Here is a 6,888-nt window from a genome sequence, read left to right on the forward strand (position 1 = left end):
CCTGGAACTGGCTCTGAAGGGAAACTGGAGAGGCCACCAGCCACACTGTGTGGGCACTGACACCCTTGATATCAACACAGATAGCACTGAGGCTTGATGGCTGCCTGGAAGCTTTTCTTTTCCTTTTCCCCTTCCCTTCCCTTCCCTTCCCTTCCCTTCTCTTTCCTTCTCTTCTCTTTTTCTTTTCTCCTTCTTTCCTCCCTCCCTCCCTCCCACCCTCCCTTCCTTCCTTCCTTCCTTCAGTTTTTAAGAGCGTAACTAACACACATCACATTAGTCTCAGGGGTACAACACAGTGATTCAACTTTGTTATGCTCCACTCGCTACCAGTAGAGCTACCTTCTGGCTTCATCCAACACTATTATTACAATACATTGACGGTATTCCTCATGCTGTGCCATTTATTCCCATGGAATAAGTATTCCTTGACTGAAGCCTGCATCTCCCACTTCTCTTCATGCATTTTGCCCATCCCCCTCACCCTCCTTCCCTCTGGTAACCATCAGTTTGTTTTCTGTATTTATAGGTTTGATTCTCCTTTTTAGTTTATTTATTTGTTTTGTTTCATTTTTTATTCCATGCATGAGTGAAATAATATGATACTTGACATTCTCAGATTGACTTATTTTACCCTCTAGATCCACCCATGTTGTTGCAGATTACAAGATCTCCTCCTTTTTGTGTCTGTATAATATTCTATTATATATTAGTCCATTCACATATATATATATACCACATCTTCCTTATCCATTTCTCTATTGATGGACAGTTACATTGTTTCCATAACTTGGCTATTATAAATAATGCTGCAATAAACATAGGGGTGCCTATATCTTTTTGAATTAGTATTTTCATTTCTTTTGGGTAAATACCCAGTAGTGGAATCATTGGATCATAGGGTATTTTTATTTTTAATTTTTTGAGGAACCTCCACACTGTTTTCCACAGTGGCTGTACCAATTTACATTCCCACCAGCAGTGCATGAGGGTTCCTTTTTCTCCACATTCTCACCAATTTTTGCTATTTCTTTATTTTTTATTTTAGCCATTCTGACAGATATAAGGTGATATCTCACTGTAGTTTTGATCTGCAGTTCCCTGATGATAGTGATGTTGAGCATCTTTTCATGTGTCTGTTGGACATCTATATATCTTCTCTGGAAAAATGTCTATTCAGGTCCTCTGCCTGTTTTTTAATCAGATTGTTCATTTTTAGTGTTGAGTTGTATAAGTTCTTTATATATTTTAGTTGTTAACCCCTTTTTAGATATATCGCATGCAAATATTTTCTCCCACACAGTAGGTTGACTTTTTATTCTATTGATGGTTCTCTTTGCTGTGCAAAAGCTTTTTTTTTTTTTTTTTTTTTTGCTGTAGTCCAAATAGTTTATTTTTACTTTTGTTTCCTTTGCCTTTGGAGACATCTAGAAGTATGTTGCTAGGCTGCCAGCTTTTCTGATGGCTGCCTGGCAGCCTGTCTGTGTTTTCTCTATGGCCCATAGTTCTGAACTACTGGCAATTTTTCCAGCCAGAGGGTATCTGGCTCTGTCCAGAGAAGTTTTTAGTGATTACAATTCAGTGGGCTATGTGTGGTAGGGGGTGATAGGGAGATGTTATTACTGCCATATGATGAGAGGAAACCAGGGATGTTGCTATATCCCAACGTGCTCAGAACAGCACCCCCCCGCCAAAACGAGGTATTATCTGGTCCAAAATGTCAATAGTGCTAACATCTAGGACTGACTCACATCTATGACTGTGTCACTATTGTGGTTTTGATAAAGAAAGCAGGACATAGAGGTGTCTCTGGGAAAATGAGATGATCCATTCCACCAGCACATGTGACCCATCCCGATGAGGGTTCCAGAGCTTTCTGAGAGCGCTTCAAAGGGAAGATTCTCCTGCCAACAAAGAGGGGTATGGCGCCACATAACTATAATTTGGGGTGCAAATCAGTATCTCGTGGGTGCCCAGCTTTTGCAGATTTAAGCTTGATGAGCATTTAATTCTTAGTACAATAGCCATGGTCTTTCTGTAGGCTTTCAAATCATCTGAAAGAGTTTTACCTCATCCTTAGGATCAAATACCTGAAAGGAGGTATTGCCATGTGCTTGGCAGTTTTATTCCTTCTTGAATTCACTTGACTTTTGTTGACTGCCCATTATATGGCAGGCATTCTAGCTGTAAGAGTGACAAGAATAAGGCAGGCTCAGTTGATGTCCTCCTGGAATTAAGTTCTTGTGGGAGAAGATGTCTGTGAATGAATACATATTCAAGCAGTTAATTAATCACTATTGTTTTAAGGGTCTGTAAGCAAAGTACACAGTATTAGGAATGTGTATAAGGGAGATCCTAATGGAATTTTGGCCTTCCAGCAGCATTTTCTCTGCTGAAGGGATGCCTTTGCTCAGGGTGCGTGGGCTTCCTTACAGCATGGCAATTAGGTGTCAAGAACCCAGACCCCGAGAGATCAAGGCTGAAGTGCATGGTATTTGTGATCTATCCTTGAAAGTCACATTACCTCCCTTCTGCCACACTCTTGGATAAGACAGTCGCAAGGGTCCAACAACTATCGAAGAAAGGGTGACATAGGCACTATAACTTGATGGAAGGGATGTGAAGATCACATTTTACGAAAAACAAGTAGGATGAGCGCTATGCTGCAGCCATATTTGGAAAATATAGTCAGCTGTAAGTGAAACAAGAGTAAATCCCTACAAATTTCTGTTTGAATCACTTTTCTTTCTGAACCAGAGATAAAACTATGGTTTTATCTGGAAATACAGAGATAATATAAAGATCTTTCTAAATAAAGAGATAATGTAAAATAAATAAAAAAATAATCACTGAGTGAAAAGTTACTAGGCTGGTGAATACAATAATAACTTACAAATCTTAGTCTTATAGTCAGATTTTCAATCCTTTGGAGAATTCTTTAGGTTCATTTAAGAGTTCATAGTTACCAGTGGGTGCTGTTAAATCCAGAGTGGTTTTGTAAAAACAAAAGGTTTTGTTGTTAGTGAGATGCTGTTTTGTTTTTGCCTGTTTTTCTTTTTAAGTTTTATTTATTTATTTTTAGAGAGTGAGGGTGAGCAAGCACATGAGATTCAGGGTAGGGGTGGAAGGGAGGGGAAGAAGGAGAAGGAGAGTCCTAAGCAGGTTATGTGCTGAGCACAGAGCCCTCTGGAGTGCTCAATCCCCTGACCCTCAGATCATGACCTGAGCTGAAACCAAGAGAGTTGATGCTTAACCTACTGAACCACCCAAGCATCCCCACCCCCCAGGTTTTTTTTTACTTTTGCCTATTTTTAAGCTATAGTCCAACAGAACTTTTTCCCTCTGTTTATGAGATTCTATTTTTGTTGAGAAAAAAGCTGGACAAGATTAATGTATGTAAAGAAGACACTCTGGTATTTGTTAGTAATTGTAAAAAGCTCCTTGAGATGGAGCACACCTTGTTTTGATGTTGCTTTTCTCTATTTGTTACAATGAAAACTTCTCCATCTGGAGCCAACAAAATGGAAAAATCTGAAGAGGTGATTGTATAGTCCTGAGAAATTGGGAGAAAAGCAGCATTTTGCAGAAAAATATTCTCCCTGTCTTAACCTGAAATGAATAGTTCATGAAATTTTATGATCATTGAAATCATAATCTTCAACTGGACTCTTGGCCACTGTTAAGAGATTTGGATTTCGGGGTGCCTGGGTGGCTCAGTCGTTAAGCATCTGCCTTGGGCTCAGGGATCTCAGGGTCCTGGGATCGAGCCCCGCATTGGGCTCCCTGCTCGGCAGGAAGCCTGCTTCTCCCTCTCCCTCTCCCCCTGCTTGTGTTCCTGCTCTCACTGTGTCTCTCTCTGTCAAATAAATAAATAAAATGTTTAAAAAATTTTTAAAAATTAAAAAAAGAGATTTGGATTTCACAGGTAGACTCAATAGTCCAGTAAAGTTATTAGTGCTTATTTTGCAGACTGTTTTGTGTCTTTTGTGTACCGCTTCAACATTAAATTTTAAGGATTTCTTAGATGAGGTTATGGGATTAACTTTTGTCTTGAGTTTACAATGCAGTCCTTCAATGACAGCCCTTGACTGAAGCAATTTTCATAATTATATTGACCTGAGAAGATGTCCTTGCCAGAAGGACTGTGCCAGTATGTCACAGAATGCAAATAGTGTTCATCATGTAAGCGCAGAGGACACAGCCCATGTCATCTGCAGAAGGTAGGAAATCTTTGCCCCCAGAAGATCTGCAGACATCTTTTGTTAAACACTTGTTGCAGGTCAGGTCCCCAGGAGAGACTCTAAAACAGATTTGTGGCAGAGGTTTATTGGGGAGTGCTCTTGACATCAACACCTCTGGGAGAGTGAAATGATCCCGTGGGGTGTTGTGGAACTGCGATAGTCCCTAAGTGTACCGAATAGAGGCAAAGGACCGGGCCTTATGTCCTGATATTAACCATCACTGGATGTGGGTTGACCCAGAGGAAGGGGCAGGACTTTGGGTGAAATGACTCTCTTTAGACACAAACAGCGTTAAGTGTCTCAGTTCTGAGGGGGGCACATCACAGCATCCACCACAGAAGTTTTTTTGAGCTACTGAGAGACATACCATGATCACCATAGAACCAAGGCCATCAAATGTAGATGATAGAGGAAGTTTTATTTTGAGGAAATAAATTGTGATTTAAAACCCATCAGAATCAAGCCCAAGATCTGTCATACTCATTCTCATCACCAGGTAATATTAACTACGTGGCTGTGAAATGTGAGGTTTTTACCATTTCCAGAAGCTTCTGTGTTAGATGCTTCAAGTTTCCACAGATTTGCAATTCTCATACTTAATTGTAAGTAAAAGAGGAAAATGAACACATTGTGAACGATATTTGTTAATCACCATAAAAATAGTTTAAATCATCAGAGATATTTATTTTCAAGGCCCTTTGTCCTGCTGCTCAAGGCCAAACTGTTAGCGGGTAGAGTTGCATGGATGTGTTGTAAATGTACTGTTTTACCTCTGGATAGAAAATTGAATCTTGGGGCGCCCAGGTGGCTGAGTCATTAAGCATCTGCATTCAGCTCAGGTTGTGATCCCGGGGTCCTGGGATCAAACCCTGTGTCAGGCTCCCTGCTCAGTGGGGAACCTGCTTCTCCCTCTCCCTCTGCCTTTACCCCCCTTGTGCTCTCACACGCTCTCTTTCTCTCAAATAAATAAATAAAAATCTAAAAAAAAAAAAAGAAAAAATTACATCTTGCTGTCTCAAGAGGAGCATCACAGATATCTCCTAAGAAAGAACTGGTTCACATCTTGTAGGAACCAAATGCTAGGCATTAATGACGTCAGAATGGCCCAGTTATAAAATCTCATCCATGGGGAGACAGAATATAGTAGTTTAAAAGCGTAGATTCTACGTGGTTTAGAGCACAGCTGTACTATTTGTTTGCTTGGTGCCCCTGGGAAAATTAAATTTTCTGTTATCTTATTTTCTCAGCTCTAAACTGGGTATAATAATAATAATACTAGGGTTTTAAAGATTAAATGACTAATATGTGTGTGCATGACAGAGTGTAAGTGCTCTGTAGGTGTTTACTATTATAATGTTCAGATGTGTTTTTTTTTTTTTTTTGAAGAGAAGTATAAGAGAGAACCAGCTTTTGCTGTATTAAATTATTGCACCATTTTTTGGTGCTGGAGGTACACTTTTTGCTGTATGGAAAATCGAATAATATTTGATTGTTAGAGTCAGTATCTTTGAATGTTATTAGAGTTGGCGTTTGAACGTTTTCCTCATCTCTCTCCATATGGGTCAGGAAAAGACTTAAAACAAAAACAACCTTCTTCTAAATCCTTGATGAAAAAGGGTGAGACTGGGAATTTATTTTCAAGAAAAACCTACGAGTCCTACATCTTTGATATATTATCTCATTTAACCTTTATACCAGCCCTATGAAATTTGCACTGTAATTTTCTCCTTCTTACTGATGGAGGGAGACAAGACAAGAGGATATCAATAGAAGCTGGAGCAGAGTTTAGGATCTGAAAACAAATCCGTGTTTTCATTATAGTGCTTGGGCAGAGGTGGAACGTGGTGCTGGCCCATTCCATAGCAATTCAGGTGGGATGATGTATATTCAGAATACAGATGGGCAGAGAGTCCTTCCACGCTGTGACCAGCTGCAAAGGTGTTTCTCCTGGGGAGAATTCATGACAGCAGAACCACTAACTGCCTTCTCTGGGACCACTGATCTTTTTAGTTATTAGTTATTAGTTAGTTATTCCAGTAGAATGAAAAGCGTGAAAACTCCTTTGGTCATATAAATACTAAATTGCTTGGTGTATGTCTCCCCAAGAATGTAAGACAAACCTATCATTGCAAAATTGCAAAAAAATATTCTTTTCTTTACTTTTCTTTTTTTCTCTTCTCTTCTCTTCTTTTCTCTTTGCTTTTCTTTTCTGGTTAAAGATTAAGTTCTATAAGTAACAAAAGGTGTTAATGTTTGCCAGAGGCCACTGGAAATCAATGTATTTTTGTTTTAAGACACCTTGTATTGTAGCTCTCTCAAGGATATTTGGAGAAAAAAGAAACAGCTAAAGGAAGTTGCTGTAGTGATGAAAATTGTCCTCTTGAAAGCTTCTTCCACATGTTTTCTACTGCAGAATATTATGTTGATTCAGGAAATTAGCTTTGCATTTTTTAAAACTATAATTTAGAAGAGGACTATATTTAGGTCAGAGAGAAAAAGATAAAGATGTGGTTTTCAAATTCTAAAATCTTACATTTGGACAGTTTTTACAGTTGCTCAGTTGACATACTTTCCTTTTCTATAAGTAAAATGGCTTGCACTCTTTTCTTCTGTTCCAGGAAGTCTCAGAACTTTCCCTGATGTCTAAATC

Source organism: Zalophus californianus, chromosome 1, assembly GCF_009762305.2.
Source record: "Zalophus californianus isolate mZalCal1 chromosome 1, mZalCal1.pri.v2, whole genome shotgun sequence".
NCBI classification, from domain to species: Eukaryota; Metazoa; Chordata; class Mammalia; order Carnivora; family Otariidae; genus Zalophus; species Zalophus californianus.